At 41.5% G+C, this 23,268-nt stretch overlaps 1 non-coding gene across 1 annotated transcript; it reads right to left on the bottom strand.

The window, feature by feature from the left end:
* Window positions 1-2,922: 2,922 nt before the first annotated feature.
* Window positions 2,923-3,086, bottom strand: LOC150048382 (U1 spliceosomal RNA). The gene has a single exon (XR_016539347.1). It is a non-coding gene; the product is annotated as a U1 spliceosomal RNA (small nuclear RNA).
* Between the last annotated feature and the right edge of the window lie 20,182 nt (window positions 3,087-23,268).

Raw genomic sequence — 23,268 nt, 5'->3', positions numbered from 1 at the left:
CCCCTTTCCTTCCCTATTTCAAATAAACAAATAAATGTGTTGACAATAAAAAATCTGGAGCTGGAAGCTGTTGCTCAAGTGATAGAGCACTAGCCTTGAGCAAAAAGAAAGCATTCAGGCCCTGAGTTATAGCCCCAGGACCTGCACAAACAAAATGGACATAAATCCCACTGAGGGAGCAGAACCATTCCTCCTGTGAACTTTGCAAATGTCATTCTGAATAGCTCCTCCACTGGCTTCATCATTTCAGTCTAGGTCCATGTTAAGTTGGCCTCTCACCTCCTGGGCACATCCTTTTTTGGAAAGGGTTGAGTCAGCAGAGGTGGGTGCACCCTGAGTGTGGTGTCTGTCTCCCAGGTGACTGTCTCCAGGTGTACTGCTGTGATCTTCACACTCACCTGCAGGCTGCACTGTTGCCTGGGTTTTTTTTTTTCCACTTCATGAACAGTCTGGGCGGAGGTTCAGGTAGGCACTGAAGCATGTAGCAGCCTAGGAAGGCAGCCTGGTGAGCTGTGAGATTCAAGAGTCAAAGGAAGCTGGAACTTCATTAGAAAGCTCCCCTCTATATTTCTGCCTGCCCTCAATTTCTGTACCTATAGAAGTAGCCATGTGGCCTGGGTACTTGTAAGGCAAGACCCCTAAAATTCAGGTTCTTGGTGCCCGTTATAGTAAAAGCAATCAAGAAATTAGGAGTTTAGAACTCACTGCCCAATGGTTTAGATCCATAAAGCATAGATGTGTGGATTTGGGACCAGCAGTCACTTTGAGGAGGAAAAGTCTGGAGCAGGCCTGGGAACCCCGAAATCTCAGAGGATTCACAGGAGGTGCTTTCCATCCATCAGGAAGGCAGGAAACAAGCAGCATTGGGTTTTTAAGAAACAACAGCCTGAGGAAATAGGACATCAGGAACAAACTGCTTAGGAATCTGTGTTCCTCAGCGGAATCTTGGGCTCCATTCCCTTTTATTTGTGCCTCCAATGTTCGCCTAACTTCCACTATGGGGCAGAATGGGCTAGAAATGTCTCCTCTCCTGAAGGCAAATGCAGACACTATTAGACTGCCACTTGGTTCTGTGGCCCTTTGTTCTGCTTCTTAATGACTAATTATCATTCTATGGAAGCTTATGCAACACTAGGGAGTGGGCCCTACTGCCAGAGTGGCTGGAAGTGGATAATCTTCAGAAAGCTGTGCCTGGGAAGGGCTTGCGTAACACATAATTACAGCATCCAGCCAGGACTTGCTGCTCATTATGGCTTCAGGCTTTTACCCCCAGTAGCTCCACATGCTCGTTAATGTTTAAACTGTGAATTGCAGCAGAATATTTTGTAAGCACCCAGGACCCAGGGCATGCAGGACCCAGGACAAACCTTGAAAGAAAAGAGTAGAAACCTTAGGGGTTGTTTTTGTTTTTTGGACAGGAATTGGGGCTTGAGCTCTTGTTTGGTTTCTTCACTCAAAGTTGAGGCTCTACTACTTGTGCCACACCTTCACTTCTGGCTTTTGCTGTTTAGTTGGAGATAAGAGTCTCACTGTCATTTTCCTGCCCAGACTGGCTTCAAACCACAATCCTCAGATCTCAGCTTCCTGAGTAGTTAAAAATACAGGCATGAACCACCAGTACCCAGCCCACATTTTCTTCCTGTCATAGAAAAGATGTTAAAAAAGGTTCAGCATTCCTAAAACCTCTCCATTTTTAATCAATTTAATTTTCCCACAGGGCTAGGGATGGAACCCAGTTCCTCCTGAATACCAAGCAAAGCTGTGCCATTGAGTCACACCCTCATTTTAAAAAACTGGTTCCTTGAAAAAAAAAATCCCAGACTATCACTCATTATCTTATTAAATAGACTTCAAATGTTATTTTTACTTTAAAAAATAATTGAAAAAAAAAACACCAATTCATGTAGCTTCTGGCCAGCTACCAGAATCTCTAGAGGAAGAAGGAAAATTTTAATCTGATTAATGTCCCACAAACACACACACACACACACACACACACACACACACACACACACACACACACACACACGAAGCCTGACATTCAAATCCACCTCTGAAGGTCCGAGCTCTGTGGCCTTCGGAAAGTCAGCCTCTTGACCCCTGAGTATCTGTCTCCGGTCTGCAGAAGTGGTCTCATCCTCAGTCTGTCTGTGTGCTCTGTGGCGCCTATCGCTGTGGGATCTAGGCACAGAGACAAAAACATCAGGCAAAATACACATTCATATGTTGTGGGAGGAAATGCCGTCCGGCTTCCTGGAGTCACCCTGGGCTTAGATTCCAGTGAGGACTTTATCCCAGGGTGGTTTGCGGACACTAAGAAAGATTAGATGAAGGCAGCTGTGGAGGGCTTCCTTGCTTTCATTTATAAAAGAAGCAACAAGCTGGTGTTTGTGAGATTTGGCAAAATTGTTCATTTTAAAATGTGCCACTATCTTCCATTGACAAAGGAAAATAATTCTACCCAGAATGGTGAAAAAGTACTTTTTCTCTCTTCCTTTATTCTTTCTCTATCCCTTCTTCTTCCTTAACTCTCTCTCTCTCTCTCTCTCTCTCTCTCTCTCTCTCTCTCTCTCTCTCTCTCTCTCTCTCTCTCTCTCTCTCTCTCTCTCTCTCTCTCTCTCTGTGTGTGTGTATGTGCTAGGATAAGGGTTTGAACTCAGGGCCTGAGAACTGTCCCTATTTTTTTGCTCAAGACTGATGCTCTACCACTAGGATTATAGGCATGAGGCATGAGCCACTAGTGCCTGCTTAATTTTCACTCTTTTATGTGGCTGAATAATATTCTATCACACACATATGCACAAACATACAGATACAGACACACATAAACACTTCACATTTTCTTCATCCATCTAGGCTGTTACTATAACTCGGCTATTTTGACTAATGCTGGAATGAACATGAATGTGGAAGTATTTTTTTTAGGGGAGAGTATGAATGCAGTCCCCCACTACCACAAATTATGCCGTTGAGTTTCCCACATTTGGGGAAATTGCAGGGGTCAGCACATCTAGAGTACAATGGATAAGCCTCACCCTGGGAAAACCACCTTTGTGATCATGGTATCTCTCCTGCCAGGTAAGTATGAAAGTATTTTTATTATATCCGTGTTTTTATGTATATGTGAGTATGTGTTGGTCCTGGGATGTGAATTCAGGATCTGAACTTTGACCCTGAGCTTTTTTGCTCAAAGCTAGTTCTCTACCACTTGAGCCATAGCTTTACTTCCAGCTTTTCACTGGTTAATTGGAGATAAGAGTATCATGGATTTTCCAGCGCTGGCTTTGAATCATGATCTTCAGATCTCAGGCTCATTTGTTATTATATCTTTATATTCTTTTGGATTAATACCCAACAGTAGTACCATAGGACTGTAGGATATTTCTATGTTTAGTTTTTTTTTTGAGAAACATCCATTCTAGTTTCCATAGTAGTTATAGTAATTTTCAGTCCCTTTTCTTCTTGCTGAATCTTTTTTCTCCTTTTTCCCATTGATATTCTTTCCTTTCTGTAATTTGTTTAAATTGTGAAATGATGTACAATCATGGTAAAAAGTTCATTTCTTCTAAAAATAATGTAAAAGTCCAAGAAAAAATATTTTTTCATACTTCTAGACTTTTGATTTTCCAGAGGTATCTTCAACTTATACCTTCCTTAGACTCTTCCTGAAAATTTTCCTGTCAAGTGCAAATGTTCATATATTTAGCTCTGTAGCTGTCAATATACATTTAAAGACCTTCAGTGCAAATGAATAATATTCAGTGTATTGTTGATTTGATGCAATTTGCTTTTTTCCATATCACATTAGTTCCCCGACTTCTTCCCATAACAGGCCCAAAATATAGCATGTATTTCATACCTACCTAGTAGCTCACCATGTGGTTTTAGTCTAATTAGTTAAGCCATTTCTTAAATTGGTATTAATATTTCTAGTTTGGAGAGAGTTACAAGTAACACTACAACACAAATCCTAGTACACATGTACTTTTTGCACAGTTGAGAGATTATACCCTTAGGATAAATTCCTAGCAATGGAATTGCTGGGTCAAAGGGTAGGTACATTTTACATTTTAATAGATATTGCCAAATTGCCCTGCAAAAAGGTTGCACCAATTTACCACCCCATTAACATTTATGAACTGCCTATTTCCTCCAAACCTCACTGACTCCATGTCCTATCAAACTTTTAATCGTCACCAATAGGCAACAAATAGCAAGTCATTATTGTTTTACTTTGCATTTTAATTAAGAAAATGGAGCATGCTTCACATATTTATGGGCTACTTGCCATAAGCATTTCATTTCTTAAATAAAACTATATGTCCTTCATTGTCTTGAGCCTTTACTTACCAGACAGGCTACAAATTGTCCTGTTTGCCTATATTTTAAACAAATTTAGCAGTACTTATTGAATCAAACTCATTGCCTTTTCCTTGGTAATATTTATAGTTTACTTCATGAGCCCTCTCTACAAACAGAACTTTAAGCTCTTTTATGAGTACTCCATACATGTATATTTTACTATTTCAGAATGAAGTATGGAGTGAGGTAGGGATTTAACTGGAGGATATTCCACTGGCTCAATGTAGCATTATGAATAAATCTGTTAGCTGATATGCTGCCAACTCGAAGCTTTGATACTCCTTTCAAAGCAAAAAGGACCCAGGAATCTGCTTGGTACATTCTCTTTTCTTCTGTGTATTTAAGACTCTTCCCTTTTCCATCCACAAAAGTACTTGACTTGAGGTCTTTGAAAAAGACTTCAGAGAGATAAGGGGAAGATGGAGAAAGATTTTTTAAAAATGAAAAATTATGAGTTCTTGGGACAAACAATTTCAAAATGAGATTAAGGACCGGGAGTTTGGCCTAGTGTTAGAGTGCTTGCTTAGTAAACACGAAGAGCCAGGTTTAATTCCTTGGTACTACATACATAGAAAAAGCTGCAAGCAGTGCTGTGTCTCAAGTGGTAGAGCTCTAGCCTTGAGAAAGCCCAAAGACAGTGCTCAGGCCCTTAGTTCAAGCCTCAGGACTGGCAAAAAAAAAAAAAAAAAAAAAGACAGGCCAAGAGTTTGGCCTAGTGGAAGAGTGCTTGCCTAGCATGCACGAAGATCCAGGTTCAATTCCTCAGTACCACATACATAGAAAAAAGCCTGAAATTGTGCTGATGCTCAAGTGGTAGAGCTCTAGTCTTGAGAAAGTCCAAGGACAGTGCTCAGGCCCTGCGCTCAAGCCCAGGACTGAAAAAAAAAAAGAAAAAAAAAAGAAAAAACAAGCTTAATTACTTAGATAAATAAGAACTAGTATAGAGGCAACTAGCTCTAATATTTCTAATATTAAAACTAGTATTCGTTCCAGTAAAGTATTGTTAATACTTTCACAATGTGAAAATGGAAGACAGAATTACTGAGCTAAAAAAATGACAGAGCAGATGAATTCTGATTATCTTTTGCTCATTTAGCTTTGCTCAAGGAAAATAAAACTTTTTTTGCTAGTTTTTCAACTTAGTAGATGAAAATTCTTATGGGGTATGGGAGAGATTTTTTTTTAATTCTTTTTTCCTTCTTAGACCAACCCAGGAAGGATTCTTGCAACATTTCATCCAGGACATATCCAATGTATATGCATTCCTTCAGTAGTTTCTAAGTATGTAGGGCATTTTTCTTTTAAAGACCAAGTAAGTTGATTACACAATCAGTAACAGAAGTTTTCTTGGCAAGGAGATGTGATATGCATGTTGGCAACGACTTAAATGCCTTTGATTTGCAACATGAATAACATAATCCTGTAGATCAAATTCCAGGTAATTTAGTTAAAAGATACCGAGTGTCTAGATCAGAGTAAATTTGTATAATTATAAGTAGATTTGATGAGGGCTGATTTAATCATTAAAGGTATAATGTTGCTGTTATTAATACCAAGCCATCTGCTGAGTATCCACAGATACACACATGCAAATATTCATTATGGATAATATATATATAAATATATAATTTGATCCTCTTGCCACCTGCAAAGTTGGCAAGCCCAGTTATTGTGTTTACTCCATAAAATGAAATAGAAATCCAGTTTAGCCAAGTATCTAGAGTACAGTAACATACCTATTGAGTGCTGAGACTTACCCAAACTCTGTTCTATTACCGTAACTCCTTGTTGTCTCCTCCCATAAACACAGGACAAGACATACTGAGAGACAGGGCCATTTCCAATGGAACTTTAATGTTTTTTGTCACCTTAAGGAATCAAAATCAGTGCTACTTTTCTCCTCTGCCACTCCATCACAAACTGTTACCTACTTGATATGAAAGAGCCTCTTTCCTTTCCCATCACTGATATTTGGACTGGTGTTCTAGATATTCTAAGATAGTCCATAGACAGCCCTGGAAAGGAGGGAGCAGCTACTACCCTGGCCACCTGTAGTTCAGTCTGCAATGACTGACTCAGGAGAGACCACAGAAGAGTTCTGATAGTGGCTTTCAGACCCTCAGATTAGTAGCCTAGATGACTGCTGTCTAGGCCAGGATTCCAGTTAGTCAGCCTTTCTTTCCTGATTTTACATATTCCTTATTTACTTTGTATTACTTTTTTTTGAAAGATTTTATTAATACTGGGATTTGTATCATATTTCAAATGTCATGTTTAACAAACAAGTATTAAAGAAAGGAATCTCTATATGTAATCACTGGTACTCAGATTTTAGAATATAATTAAAATTAAGCTGCATGTTTGTATGTCATCAATACATATCAATCTATATGAGATAACATTATGTCTATAGACTATATATATCCCATCATAGATTTTTTTATTTCTTTTTTTATTGTGATTAATAGAAGGGTTACATTATATTCACCAACCATCCCATTGAAAGATGGGCCAAAGACTTAAAGAGAGTCTTCTCTGAAGAAGAAATAAAAATGGTCTATAGACACATGAAGAAATGCTCGACATCTCTGGTCATAAAAGAAATGCAAATCAAAACAACTCTAAGATTCCACCTCACTCCAGTTAGAATGGCCAGGATCAAGAAAACTAATAACAACAGATGCTGGAGGGGATGTGGCCAAGAGGGATCACTACTACGCTGTTGGTGGGAGTGCAAACTCATTCAACCACTATGGAAAGCAATAAGGCGGTTCCTCAAAAAACTAAACATAGAGCTCCCCTATGATTCAGCAATTCCACTACTTGACATTTACCCAATAGTCCAGAAACAAGGACAGACTGAATCCACTAGCACAACGATGTTCATTGCAGCACTATTTACCATAGCAAAGTTATGGAACCAACCCAGATGTCCCTCAGTTGATGAGTGGATCAACAAGATGTGGTATTTATACATGATGGAATTCTATGCTGCTGTCAGAAAGAATGACATCATCCCATTTGTAAGGAAATGGAAAGACTTAGAAAAAATCATATTAAGTGAAGTAAGCCAGACTCAAAGGAACATAGGCCCCATAGTCTCCCTCATTTGTCATAATCAGTAGAAAGCTTGGGCTCTCCTAGAAGATTTACAATAGAACAAAATCTAGAGACATTAGGCCAAATAGTGTGACACTAGATGTAAGGACCGCCAGGATATGGAAACAAAAGCCATATAATGAATGACTGTTGTCCTTAATGTACTATGTTATCTCTCATCTCTTTTGCTGTCCCGTGGTTATCTCATATTGTTACAATTTTTCACCTTGTTATCTGATATATTTTATATGTGCTTAATTGATTATTTGAAATTGGATAGGGAAGGGGGGAATCAAGATAAGCAGGGGGAGGGTGGGAGGGAAATGGGGACCATGTCATGAGAAAGAGTATCAATGTTTGTATTACTTTTCAAGTACTTGTATCCATTTCTCTCTTTATCTCATCCAATAGCCTTGGAGAATGGTGATCTCTTGTGTGTGTGTGTGTGTGTGTGTGTGTGTGTGTGTGTGTGTGTGTGTATGTGTGTATGTGTGTGTGTATGTGTGTGTGTGTATTCAAAATGTCCTTATTTTTATGTGCTTCGCTTCTCCATCCTTAGATCAAATAGCACAAGGGGGAAAATTAGAAAAATAGTCTCAAATATTGTTGTAATTGATAATAATATTGGTAATATATTAATTATATAATTGTAAAAGCATTCTGAATTGGGTGCCAGTGGTTCTTGCCTACAATCCTAGTTATTCAGGAGTCTGAGATCTGAAAATCTGAGGTCAAAGCCAGCCAATGCAGACAAATCTTTGAGATTCTTATCTCCAATTAACTAGTAAAAAGTCAGGCGTGGAGGAAAAACTTAAGAGATAGAGTACCAGATATGAGCAAAAAGCCGAATGAGAGCACAAGAACTTGAGCTCAAGTCCTACTATCAGCACACACAAAACAGCATACTGACTATATGAAGAACACCTCTTTTATTTGTGTATGACATGAAGGACCTGAAGAAATTTACACACACACACACACACACACACACACACGCACACACTGCCTGAACAAAGTTAGTTCCTTGATGCTCTGGCTATGTGAATGGTCTCTCTGATCACCCAGTGTCCTCTTCCTGACCTTCACATCCCACCAACTCCAAATCCTGGGGATGTGCCTCCATAGCTTGTCAGAACCTGCTGGCTCTCCATCTCCGTTGTGGCTCACTGATTCAGACCATCTTGACTCACCTGGATCACAGCCGAAGCTCCTGGCTCCTCTGGTCCTGTCCCCCTCCATTTAGTGCTTCACAGAGCAGTCAGTTTTCTGGGTAAAGGACAAGGTCAATGTTTGATTATGCATTCTTCAGTGACTCCTCATTATTCCCAGAATGTAGATCAAGGTCCTTCATAATTCACCTGACATCTCCCTGTCTTTCCACCTTGTTAAACTACAGTTCTGCAGTGCACCACATAGACAATGTGATTCTGAATGAGAGTGCACCTGTCAGTTCAACACCAGTAGACATTACCTGTACCTGGCAAGCTTCCTTTCTGCTTTCTGGCCCTTTAAGGCTAACTTATTCCCAGCTCAAGTTTCTGTGTAAATATTACTGCCCCAAGGAGGACTTCCCGCCATTCTTGGTGCCTTGGAGTCATGTACCTATTAGGTACTCATGTTCTTTCTAAGTCTCACCTCTGGTGAGTCACCACTCCTCATGCTGGCTTTCCTTGTAGGGAGGAGAATCTGCTGCAGAGGGGCTGTGTTGTACCTTTGCCTTTTCTTTTCTACTACAGTGCCTGGATAGTGTTAGACATTCACAATGGTTTGTAAATGACCCAAAGTCAGAGAATAACTTCTTATGCATGAGGTGGAAGAGACTTGGGAGGCTTGTAAATTAGCACAGCTATTCTGGAGAACAGTACAGAGGATCCTGCATTAATTACCGATAGCACTACTTATGGTCCAGTGATCCTACTTCTGGGTCTAGATGCACAGGAAATAAAATCAGCACACTAAATAGACCACATGTCCACGGCAGTACTGTTCACATATTGAACAGATGAAGAGTCCATCTAGGTAGATGAATGGAGAAAGAGAACATGATGTGTATGCTGAATGGAATATGGTGTAGCCATATTCACAACAGAGAGGAAATCCTGTCATTTTGAATGATGGGGGTGGACCCTGAAGGACATTATCAAGCATAAACATATAAATATTGCAGAATCTCATATGTGAAATCTAAAAAGTTGTAATTCTGTCAGGTGTTATTCCTAGCTACTCAGGAAGCTAAGATCTAGGGATCACAGTTCAAAGTTGGCTGGAGCAGACAAAGTCTTATTTCTGATTAACAGCAAAAAGCAGTAAGGGGAACTGTGGCTCAAGTAGTAGAGCACAAGCCTTCAGTAAAGAAAAGCAAATGGACAGCTCCCAGACCCAACTACACATGCGTGTGCGCATGGGCGCACACACACACACACACACACACACACACACACGCACGCACGCACGCACGCACGCACAGTAGAACTCATAGAACCAGAAAAATAGAGACTAGAGTGGTGACTGTAGTGGCTGAGGAGTAAATGGAGGGGGGAGATATTTGTCAAAGATCACAGAGTGTCACTTAAACTGCACAACATCCTATTGCAGATTGTGAACCTGATCTCAGCCAATGCAAGCAGAGGGGTGGGGCCTGCTGGGTTAGGAATAAAAAGGGAGCTACCTGCCTACACTGTGCTTGCTTGCCAGATTTTTTTGGTGATGGTGCTCTCTTCTACAGAAGTAAACTTGGCCTTGCCAAGTTCTTTTCAAGTTTGTGTCCTTATTCCAATATGGCATTTCAACATCTGGAGCCATTTCTGACAACATAGCAAATGATAATATATAGTATTTGAAAATTTGCTAAGAGAGTAGAATTAAAAAATGTTATTTGGTGGTACAGGGTTTGAATCCAGGGCCTCTTATGTTCCAGTTATATTATTATTATTATTATTATTATTATTATTATTATTATTATTATTTGCTTTAGTTAGGTTTCAGATAGGGTCTTTTGCTATTTACTTATTTATTTATTTGCCTGGGGCTGGTGTCAGACTAGAATTCTCTTATCTTCATCTCCCACATAGCTGGAATTATAAGTATAAGCCACCACACCCAGCTGAGAGTATATCTTAAGTGTTCTTATCATAAGTAAGAAGCATGTGAGGTGATGGATATATTAATTAACTTGATTTGATCTTTTACAACATGTACATTAAATCAAATCACCACTCTGTACTATATTCAATGAAAAACAAACAACTTTTAACCGGAGCCCCTGTGCTGTACAAACCCCCAAACACAGCACATCTTCTTTTTCATGGTGCCTGAGTTTCAAAGGTCAGCATCATTTCTTGTGTTTAATACACAAGGTTCTTTCATAAAGGAGAATATCAGTCTCTTATTTCTTAGAATGAATTCTGCATCACTTGATGACAGAAATGATCAACATACTTTATAATACGCGAATGAAAACAAAAAGAATGAAAGACTAATAGAGTGGAGGAAGTTAATAAAAATATACAATATATGTGCGTGGAAATATTCCAATTAAGTCTCTTTGATTAGCACTAATGCTGAAAACAAAAATAAATGGAATCTTCAGGATGAACAGGACATCTTCACTGTACTCTTAGGTACCTGACTTATCAGCTACTCACCTTAGCCCTGAATAATAAGTCAGTCACCGTGAGACAGTTCTTACTATGTTCCTGGAGGTGCTTTAAGCACTGTGTACATAGCAGCTTAATGAACCTTCACAAGAACCCTGCAGAGTCAATACCACTGCTGTTTTATCAGTTAGGAAAGGCATACAAAGGCTAACTAACTGATCCTCCCAATGTTCAACAGATATTATCCCATGGGTTGGAATGGTGCTTCATACTTGTAATCCCAGCACTTGGAAAGCTGAAGCAAGAATATTGTAAGTTTGAGGCTAGCTATATAGCAAGACCTAACCTCGAAACCCCCCAAGTGAAGCCAAACTAAACCAACAAAAAATATTGTTGGATAAAGCTAGATTCTGACCTTGACAGTCTAGCTTCAGAGATAACTAGCCTATCCTAAGGTGGCATGAGATGATAAGGGTAAGATCAGCAACATAGCATCCCAGCTCCAAACTGGTATGGAGACCCCAATACATCTCATTGGCACACTGGAACACTGTACTTCCAGCTCCTGAAGCACCCAGCAGTCACTGAATGTTCAGGAGTGGTATATCCAGTGTTAAACTATTGGTAGCTTAAAATTGGCCTTCATAAGTGTAGCAACACTGTGGATATTGGCAGATGCTGCAAACCAGACTACATATTCCAAATCAATGTTCTTGCTAAAGACCTCCAGTCTTAACTGGAAAAGCCTAGCTAGGCTTGAACCTGTGTGTATGTAGTGGGGGGAAGTGGGGAGGTAGGAAAGGTTAATTAGCTATGTTCAACCACTATATTTACCCCTAATTTCCTTTGAAGTCTTAGAATCACTGAGCCTAATGAATGACAGCCCATTCATGTTAGGAAATGTATTCCTTATTAACTCCACCAGCCCACGAGCCTCTCAGTCAATAGTCTCCTGTCTCTTCATTGCTGGTGGGGTCATTTGTACCATCTCCAGGGCCCCCACCATATCTCCTGCTCTTTGATGTACTTGCTCACCCTAGCTGGCTTGATAACCCACCTGAATCCTCATGTGCTCACTTCCTTTCCCATTACTCAGCCAAATTAACTGATTCTCATTTTCTTTTCTTTGAGTTTGCTTCTCAGGACACCCCAATTGAAAGAGGAGATGAGTTGGTAGGTCTGTATGGCAGGGAGTCCTCTAGAAGCCCAGAGTGTAGCCTGGCTCAGCCTGTTTTCTATTCCTAGCTGGGGAGCTTGGTGGTCTCAGCACTTCTCCCATACCTGGCTCCCTAACTCAGAGACTTGATTCTGTGGCTTTGCTTACAGAGCCCAGCCTCCTGCACGCTCATCCCATTCTTGTCACCCAGGATTACTACTCAAGTGACTGCTTGCCAGCTGGCCAGAGGGTCACTCTTTTCTCCAGAGAAGGGAAACTCTTTTAGGAAGAGCAGAATGTTATGGTTTCCTTGTCACTGTGATGCTGACTGAGAGGGGACCTGAGCTCTAGGGAGTGGGTATTATCCGGATCCCTGTCCAGGAAAATAAGAGGTCCTTGGCTGGGGTGTAGAATTGCAGAACTCTCTAATCAAATATTTCAGGGCAGCTGTCTTTTAGATTTTTCTATTATCTAGGCCTACAGAGATTTGGAGCTGATTCCTTTGAGTCCAGTGATCCTCTTTTTATCCTTCAGATTGCTTCTGACTTAGAGCTAAATCCCATCTTTGGCTGCTGGACCTGCTCAGTGATAATAACATGTTTTTCTTCTCCAACAGAGCAAAGAGAACAAGCAAGTAGGTGACCAAGAAAGCATGACTCCAGAGCAGTGGCTGGCACAGAAGCTGGGCTGAAGGGGGTGTGCATGGAACCCCTCTTCCTGGTTCACCGTAATCCGGATAGTTATGCATTGCTTGTATCACTCAGGAGCCTGAGCTGGAAACATAGATTGCATGTTGTTTTAAGTCCTGTGTTTGCTTTCTACCTTTGGTAAAAAGCCGTGGACAAGGACGACATAATCTGTCTTAGAAATTTAAAAGCCAATTTTTTCAAGTACATAACTTATGATAATTTCACAAAAGAATAGTGATCCCTCAAAGGGAAAGGTATAGTAATATGTGGTTGAACTTGGTATTATATTGGCTCTAAGACTTCAGTTCCATAACTTTAGGTTACTAGATGGCTGTAGATCATTTTAACTCACAGAGATGTTATCTTCTAGCAAGATATTGAGAACAAATTTCGGATTGCCATTAGGATTCCTTTTTTATTTATTTACTTATTTTTTGTCAGTCCTGGGGCTTGAACTCTGGGCCTGGGCTCTGTCTCTGAGCTCTTTAGTTGAAGGTTGCTGCTCTACTACTTCCTATTTTCTGGTGATTAATTGGAGATAAGAGTCTCTAGGACTTTCCTGCCTAGGTTGGTTCTGAACCCCGGTCCTCAGATCTCTGTTTCCTGAGTAGCTAGGATTATAGGTGTGAGCCACCGACACCCGCTAGGATTATTTTTTTTTTTTGAAGGCTTGCCAGGATATGTTTGATACTTAGACTTCTAAGTCCATCAAATCAGGCTTTTTTCCCCCCTAGTGCCGGGGCTTGAATTCAGGGCCTGGGTACAGACCTTGGACCCGTTTTGCTCACGGCTAGCATTCTGCCACTTGAGCCACAGCGCCACTTCCGGCTTTTTCTGTGTATGCGGTTTGGGGGAATAGAACCCAGGGCTTCATGGATGCTAGGCGAGCATACTATCTCTAGGCCCTGCTCCTGGCCCTCAAATCAGTCTTATAGATTGCTAATCTGCAACTAGTAAAAGGATTGGGGGGGGGGGAGTTAGATTCATAATACAGCAATAATATTTACCAGTTTTTCACAGCCTCTCATTTTTTTTCTGTTCATGGTACCATGCCCATTTAAAAATTATGTATCTCAATAGGGTAACACAAATGGTGATATTTCATAAGTGGTATTGGAGCTGGTGATGCAAACAGAAAGGTGCAGGGAAAAATCTTACCTGAGAGATTCACGGCTCCTCCATGAGTCCCCGTGTAAGAAATCAGGCATGGACCTGCCTGTGGGCTGAATCAATAGTGACTAAAGACACCAGAGTTTTCATTTCCTGTGACTCATGAAGAGAGGACCATTGGGAAATATTGGGTTCCAGGGTCTGATTTGTGAAGTCACTTCCACTTTGCTCAAGGACATAACTGGGACAGGGACTAGGCACGGCAGATAGTGCTGGAGTTACATTTTGGAAAACCATGGGCTCATTCATCTTTTCTGGATCCAAATTGGCAGATGTATCTTATTGTTCCTAACTTCTGTATAACTTCAAGTTTTTCTGAAGTTGACTCTGACCCCCATTGACAGAAGTAGACAAGGAATAAAGCCTTGGGCTTGTGGTTTTGCTTCAACCCTAGAACAAGCCACATCATTGGATAGTTAACTGTGATGAGGTGTATTTCTTTTTTCATTACATGTATAAATGTTCCTTGAGGCCATTACTCAAAAGGGTCCATCTAATAAATAGAAGAACTAATAATTATTCTGTTTCAGATTGCTAACTATGTGTAACTTCTGTGAAGGGTCAAATGTATCCGGTTTACTCAACATCACCCGGGCATTCTGACACTAGTGATTGCAGAATTTGGGGGCAGCGTGGGGTCAAGATACAGAGATAATTGTGTCCACATGATCTACTCCATATTGAGGCTGCTTTCTGAAAGCTAGTGTGGGTGGGTGAGTGTGTTTAGTCATTTGGAAATGCTGCAATGCCAGTCCAGTTCAATCCCAGGTCTCATTGTGACCAACCTCTCTTTGCAGGGCTCTGGACATTGATCGGATCTGAGAAGCTGGCAGAATCCCTAGGAACTACTTCATGAAGGATCCTGGACTTTAGAAAGCAGGCAAGATGACTGAATGTAGATCCTTCCCTCGGAGACTCTGAGATCTGTATCCCTTTGTCTTCATTAGGGCAATATGCTACTGAAGAAATATGTCCTATTTAGCTGTTGCTTCATAATCTAGATTCTGTATTGAAATTAGGTGGGCACATGTTGTACAGATAGCTTTGACCATGGTAGGAAGAGTCTGCTAGGTAGGGCATCTGACTTAAGGAGTACTGGAAAATTTTCCTTTTCTCCAAAACACATCCCTAACTAGAAACTCTTGACTTGAATCCCATGAACGAAGCTTTAATTTCTTTAACTTGGTGGTAATTGAGAAATATTACTGATTTAGGTGATATGATAAGCAATGGTCTTCATTCTCTGTAAGAAAGAATTAAACCAGTGTTATTGAGGCTTAATACCTGCTATGCCCAGGTACTCAATACTGAGTACTGACTGGCATATACAGTCATGACACTACCATCACAATCGCCATGTAAAAAGTATTTTCATCACTGCTCATACTTGCCTTTTAGAGTCCTTCCCTAACCAGCCTCTGACACATTGATTTTTAGCTGATTTTTGTCCCCTTAGGTCTTTTTCAGAGTGTCATATACATAGAATCATGTAGAGGTCACCTTTCCCCCATCTGAAGGCATTGGCGAACTCCTGTGTCACCAAGCACCTTGGCCCTGGTGTTTGGCTCCCAGGGAGATGATCCTGCTGCACTGCTGAGCCCCAACTTCTGTCTCATACTTTCCCTCTGACTCTGGGTCCCCACTTCCCCTCCCAGTTGGGACACAGAAAGTCAGAGGAGGCCATACAAGCAGAATGAGTTTTGAAGGAGGCTGAGTTTTAAAAACTCTCCTCTGAATGTGTTTGGCTAGCTGCCTGAGGTAGTGAACAATTTACAACAGAAGAGTCACATTATGCCTTATGAGTACATGTAGACTTGATTAGAAGATTTTCTCAGAAAGGAGAGAAGCATGGCAGCTCTATGGCACCAGAGCAGGACCTGTGAACCATTCAGTAGCGGCACAACTTGTGTTTGACACTTGAGTCCCATGGGTCAGGTTCTGCCTCCTAGAGACATGGCTCTTGCTGGAGTGTATGGCTGCCCCAGTATGCTCTCCCAGGAGGCAAGTGCTCTACCAAGAAAGCTAGGATGCAGTGGGTAGAAGACAAGACATAAATGTGGATGTCTCCAAATACCAGCTCTCCCAAACAAGGGCAGATACAACTGTTAGGGTCCAGTCCCCCAATATTAGGGTCTGTGATCAAAGGAACGAGTCTGACACAAAAGTGGAAGTTGAACAGAGTTTTATTCTGTGCCTAGCATCCAGAATCATGCTGACCGGTCAGGGCCGACTGACCCCGCCTAATCTTACAGGCTACTTTTATAGGCCACCAGCCATGTGGGATGGGCTGGGCCATACACAGGTGGCCAATGAAATTCAACATAGTTGATTGATGGCTGTGGCAACCACTGATACCTTTGTTGTTTGAATGGACCTATCATCTCAGTGGGCTACTGCTCTGATGACAAAGGAAAGGGAGGGATTTTTCTGGCAGGCCAAGGGGGTTGGGTGGGGGAGGAATTCTGATAACTCCACTTGGTTTAACTGCTCTAGAAATCTGGGCTGTTATCAGGGATTTTGGGTCAAGTACTCCTTTGTCATGAAGATGGGAGATGCCTATAGGGGGTGGATTTTTGGATAAGTCCCTTTCAACAACTACAGGGATGATTACATAACCCTTGTTATTCATTTATTTTCTGTTGTTGTTATGCTCCTAGGAATTGAATCCAAAGACTCCAGCTTGCTAGGCAAGTGTTCTACCATTTGAGCCATATCCCTAGGCCTTTAGTTTCTTTTTTGATTTTGCGAATAGGGTCTCATTAACTTTTCCTAGGCTGATTGGTTTCTAATCTCTGATTCTCCTACCACCTCCCGAGTAGCTGATATTATAGGTGTGAACCAGATTGTCCAGCTTGGAATACACTTTATTAAATGATAATATTTGTTAATCATCAAGCTCATTTCTGAACTTTTCTTTAGTTTCCAGATTTACATTGGTTCAGAGTTCCCATGTTTCATATTTAGTGCAATTAATTTAGTCAGTATTTTCATGTTATATTTGTAAATACACACACACACACAAACACACACACACACACACACACACACACACACACATACACACACGAGTCCCCGGGTGCTAGCTGTCTCAACACTGTCCTAAGAAGTTCCTTTCAATTAAACAAATGAAGGGCTGATCTGAACTGCTTGGTTCAATGGCTTTGCCTTTTCCAGGAAATCATCCCTAAGAGCTTATATTCCATTATGAAATCTCTTGAAAATAACCCTGGTCTTTCACCCCCTGCTCCTGTCTCTGAAATAAGTGTGCTGATGTGTTACAGCTAATTTGAAAGCCAGGATTTTAGTGAGAATTTAAGTTGTTGAGACAAATTTACTAAAGACTTATGTTGTGATGCATCAGAATGACAACTTGATGTGTCTACTATATGCTAACGGTCTCCAGCATATTTTTCAATATCTGTACGAAATTAAAGCTAAAAAATGATGTAACAAACTTTGTGAGATATGGTCTGGTACAACCCATGTCTTATTGAGCCCTACAGGCCTACTCATCCATGATTGGCTGGGAGACACAGCTGGAGTCCCAGTGCAGGCAGATTTCTTTCTTTCTTTCTTTCTTTCTTTCTTTCTTTCTTTCTTTCTTTCTCTCTTTCTTTCTTTTTCTTTCCCCTTTCTTTCTTTCTTTCTTTCTTCCTTCCTTCCTTTCTTTCTTTCTTTCTTTCTTTCTTTCTTTCTTTCTTTCTTTCTTTTTCTTTCCCCTTCCTTCCTTTCTTCCTTCTTTCCTTCCTTCTTTCCTTCCTTCCTTCCTTTGTTCCTTCCTTCCTTCCTTCCTTCCTTCCTTCCTTCCTTCCTTCCTTCCTTCCTTCTCCTTTTTCTTTTTGTTGGTCATGGGGTTTAAACTCTGGGCCTGGGTGTTGTCCCTGAGCTCTTCAGCTCAAAGCGCTGACCTATCCCTTGAGCTACAGCCCCACTTCCCATTTTCTAGTGATTAATTGGAGATAAAAGTCTTAAATTCTCTCAACATAGGCTGGCTTTGAAACCGTGATCCTCAGACCTTAGTCTCCTGAGAAGCTACAATTACAGGTATGCGCCACCAGCACCCGGCTCTTTCTTTTTTAAATTTAATTTTATTGTCAAGGTAATGTACAGAGGGGTTACAGATGCATGTATAAGGTAGTGAGTATATTTCTTGTTGACCATTGTTACCCCCTCTCTCATTTTTCTCCCACTTTACCCAATGCCCCCACCCAAGTTGTAAAATTCATTTCCAACAGATTGTCTTGTGAGTATGGCTGTTTCTGACTTGTCCTTTGTTCTTTGTCTCACTATTTATTGTCCCCCTTCTCTTCCCTAATTCAGATAAATGTATATAAAATGAACAGGGTACCAGATAGACCATTTTGTGGTGTGTATGCATGTGTGTGTGTGTGTGTGTGTGTGTGTGTGTGTGTGTGTGTGTGTGTCTGCCAGTACAAGAGCTTGAACTCAGGGCTTCAGGTTCTTGCTTGGCTTTTTTTTAAAGTTGGCTTTCTACCACTTGAGCAGCACCTCCACTTTCATTGGTTAATGGTAAATAAGAGACTCACAGACATCTCTGCTTGGCTTTGAATTGTGATCCTCAGAATTCAGCCTCCAGTTTAGTAGGACTGCAAAAATAAATTACCAGTGCCTGGCATACTTTGTGATTTTGAGCGACATCAACTACAATGGGTAGAGCCGCCAAAGGTTGAAAAATACGCAGAAGGCATCAGTAGGAGGATTTCTGTCCAAGGACAACTTTGGCAAAAACATAAGGCCTTATCTGAAAAAATAACTTAGGCAAAAAAAGCCAGACGTGTGGTTCAAGTGGTTGCCTAGCAATCTTGAAGCCCTGAGTTCAGCCTCCTCCACTAAAAGAAATGGGTGATCAGAAACAGTAAATATATGTTAAAGGTGTTGGCTCCATGTATTATTTTGAATTTCAAGCAGATATGATAAAGAAAAAAAAATGGACAAAGGCTCCGTCACAGCAAGTCATCAGCATCGAAGGGTTCCTGAAAAGAGCGGCAAAGAGGTCCAGGAATGATTTGGGAAATGTGGTCTTCTGTGAGTGTTTATGTTTGGCTGTAGTTCACCAGAAACAAAGGTTGATCCAGTTCTCTTTCCAGTCTCTGTATAAGTTGGCACATGGCAGGAACCACATTTGCTTCTAATCACCCACCCATCAATAATACTGAAAAGACACAGGGCAGTGTCACACAATCACCAGCATTTCACAATACCCCACCCTGCCAATTTGAAAGAGGTACTCAAATCCAGAGAGAGTTATGTTTTTGTGTTTCTGATCTTGGTCTTCTTGGAAGATACTTATTAGGGCCATTTGTTGACAACATTAAGAATTAGCAAACAATGTTGTTAAAGCATAACAAAAGTTTAATGGTCTCATTAAAGAACTATAAAGTCTGTTACTTAAGAGAAATATTATGGTGTTGGAAAGCAGAACATATTTACTAGAAGACCCATGAGAGTCTAATTTCTAGAGCTGAAGCAAAGCTCAGCTGTTGTGGTCAAAAGAATTCAAAGAAACACTAATACCGAGGAGCAGAATGCTTGGATGTTGGATGCCAATGTTGTTCCCTCATACCTAAGAATGTTATTAATCATGTGAATACATTGAGCTGATTTTCTTAAGCTAAAAAGAAAGTGTGTATGATTATAAGAAGTATTGATTTCTTCTTAAATGTAGAAGTGAGGCTAACTTAGCTGTTTAGGGCCTAGTGTGGCTATGAAATTGGGGCATTGTCTTACAAGGCATCCCTACTGCTTGTCCCCAGAGGCATACCATTCAAATAGCAGATTCTCTTCTCTGAGCAGAATTCTGCTGCATGTGGCTCTCCCTCTGCTCTGAAGAAGTGAGGTGAAGAGTGCTATAGTCACTTGTGGCCAAGTACACAGAAGACATGAAGCCTGCCAGAAACAGTGTAGAATAAATGTGGCTACCTCCAGAAAAGGACAATGGGTGAGGGGCAGGTAGTGAATTCTTGGCATGGAACACAGATACTTATCAGTTTAGAAAATGTATTGACCATTGTCATAAAAAGTGAATCCAAACAATTACCTAAATCATTTAACTAAGTTTGTTTGGATTTGAATTCTCTGCACACTTGTGTTTTAGTGGAAGGAAAAGGAACTGGGAATTGGAACCCTGGGTTCCACACCCAGCTCTGCCACAGATCTACAGACCACCTTTTTGCTGTGTATAAAATTCGGATTCCTTAATTAGCAGAGAATGTATTCAACAGATTCCACAAATTTATTTTGCATGTTGGGTTTGAACACACATTCACACAGGTAGGTAAATGTCAAGTGGGTTTAATTGCAATAGTGGGATGGACCAGATGTCAGTGGTTCGTTTTAAGGACACTTCCAAATTATCCAAGTAAACTGGGGAGACCGAAAAGAGTATCTTTAACTGATGTGTGTGGGGGATCTGTGTGCTCCTCCCTTTTCTTCATTCTTCATCATCTCCCTTGCCTTGCTCCTTCTCCCTTCTTCCCCTTCCTCCCTTCTCTCTTCCCCTAGCTCCTTTTCCCTCTTCCCTCCGCCTCCACCTGTTTCCTCTTCTTCCTTCCTCAGAACTCACTATGAAGACAGGATTTTGACTCACATTCTAGAAATAGCATTGATAAGGCTGCTTATACCCAAGTGGAGTGTCTGGAGTGAGGCCACCCATGACCACAAGAGCTCTTTCTTGTACTGGCTCAGCTTTGGTAGCAGAAATTTTTGGATTATGGGTTTCCCTTGGGCAAGCCTAGGTCAATCTACTACTAGTCTCAGCACCCCCTGTTTACTAGAATAATCATGAACAGTGGCAACAGGGCTTTAGACTGAAGGGACTGATCACAGTGAACCAGGGTCAAGTGTCACAACCCAGAGAAATTCCCAGATTTCACTGACAGCCAAGTAGGTGACTGGCTGCGGAGGGAGAGGGCAAGGCAGACTGGATGGGGCAGGCAGGCATCGGTTCCTCTATGTTTCTCTCTCCCTTGGTTTTTTTGTCACCCTATAGGGGTAGAGACTGGTGAGGTAGTTGAAAACTAACTCACCAAGCCTTTTGCTAGCAGCCTTAAGCTCGGACGGACCTGACAAGGGTCAAAGGGCACTTTGCAAATTAAAACAGCCATTTCTTCCCCGCTGTGCAGCCGGGGGGGGGGGGGGAGGGGGGAGGGAGAGGGGAGGCGCCCCACCACGACCCTCCTTCCAGAACCTCAGAGTCAGCTGGGCAGTCTCTGCAGTGCTTAATAGAAAGAGGGGCTCCGGCTCTGTTGGCCAGAAGACTGGGGCTGGGGGCTGAGGGGAGGAGAGGGGAAAGATAGGGGCCAGGAGGATGGGCTGAGTGAGTCCTGGGGGGCCACTCAGGCCTTGAAGCTCTGAGCCCTGCGCCCTACGCAAGCGGGTGAGGAAACAGTTTTGTCCCAGGAGCCCGGAGCTGGAAGGAGCTGGCTTTGGTGAGCCGAGAGCACAGCTCACACAGCCTGGGCCGAGGTCTGGACAGCAGCGGACCAAGCTCCCAAGACTCACGCCTGGATTGCGGTGCCGAAGTTTCCCGTAGTGTTCTGGAATCTCCTGAACATGCAAATTTTCTGCAACTTTTGGGAAAATGTTGTTGAGCTTCCTTCCTTCTACGGCTAGCGTGGAGAAACCAAAATTCCAGGACTGGGAGCACGAAGGAGGGGTGGAGGAAACGCAACCCAGTCTCAGGTCTCTGCCTGATCCCAGTCCACGGTTAGTGACCGTCCTTAGTGTCCTAGTTGGAACTGGTAGTGGAACCCCTAACTGGCGCCAAAGGTTCATGAGACTGACAGTTCTCTAGCAGTTGCTGTGAACACAGAACCAGAGACAGAACCAAGGAGGCTAGGAAGAAGATTTCAGTCTTCTGGACTCTGGGGTGTTCATGATAAAGGAAATATTTTTATTTTTGAGGGGAGTGGAAACAAACGATACTGTTAAAGCACTCACCTTTCTCTTTTTCTCGTTGCTGTTTCTATGATCTTGTCATAAATGAACTAGCAGCAATTTTAGTAGGTAAAAGGCAAACCACGTACACAGCCAGGCAGAAATCGGATTATTCATTTATCAATGTGGAAATGAAAACAAGGACTTTTGCCGCCAAGAGAGAGGAAGGCAGCACTCTAGGGAGTGAGGTGCACAGTTGGAGAAATGATGGCAGCCTTCAGTGGCTCCTTCCAGCGTTCCTTGTGCAGTTTCTACAAGGAAAGCAAATGTGGAACCTAGTAATCTCCTTTCCCCCCAGCTGATCTGTTTCAGTTTTGTCTTCTTGTCTAATTATCAGCCTGTGAGTACACATGTCTACCTTCTGTCATAATTCAACCCTGTTACTATCACCCTTTATGACTACTAAATAAGTAAAATCCAAACCAGTCCCTACTAGTTACTTGTTAGTTTTGGCATGGACTTTCTTCTTCCATTTCTGACCCCAACAGGGCCTCTTGGAGTAAGTTCCACTCGATTTTCTGATCTCATTAGATGTAGATACCAAATTATCTTTACATCCTAAGATAGGTTCTACTCAAGAATGGTGGTTGTGGGGGGTAGAGGGAAGGAAGTCTAGGTTGTCTAAATTTCTCACCATTTGCATTACTTTTTAGAACTTTGTACTTAATAAATTGCTGGGAATTAAATTTCCTGGGAAGCAAGTCTCCATCTCCAGCAATGGTGAAGACAAAATGCCAATTGGTTCACACCGATATGAACTTTTGAATTCCTAAAAAGTTGGGTAGTTTTATTTTGAGACAAACACTGACATTTAAGTCATTGTGGAAACTGCCTGAAGATATTTTTTTTTGTGGTTAACATAATTTTATGCCAAGATCAAGTTTCCAGCTCTTTGAACCCAAATCAGAATTGTTTACTTGAAAATATCTACTCAACTATAAGCTTGTTAATATCTCAACCTGTCTGCTAAAGAATCTCAGAGAAAGAATCATGAACACTTACTTGCTGTGGTTATTATTCAGTGAGGATTTAAAGAGGCAATTGCATTCTGATTTAAGAAATTTTGTCAGTGAAAGGCCTATTCTGGGAATTTGTATGACATGTTTGGTAAAGAAACCTGAAGGCTGCTTCCCAATATTTGAGGTAATTGTAGGAGTCGTGTAAACGCTTCTGTACTTCCAATCTGTCACAATAAGGTGTGTGAATCAATTGCAAAACTTGTAAAAAATAAGCACTGTGC

The sequence above is a fragment of the Megascapheus bottae genome, chromosome 22 (genome assembly GCF_031878675.1).
Source record: "Megascapheus bottae isolate mThoBot1 chromosome 22, mThoBot2.hap1, whole genome shotgun sequence".
NCBI lineage: Eukaryota > Metazoa > Chordata > Mammalia > Rodentia > Geomyidae > Megascapheus > Megascapheus bottae.
This window is presented reverse-complemented; position numbering and strand designations above follow the sequence as displayed.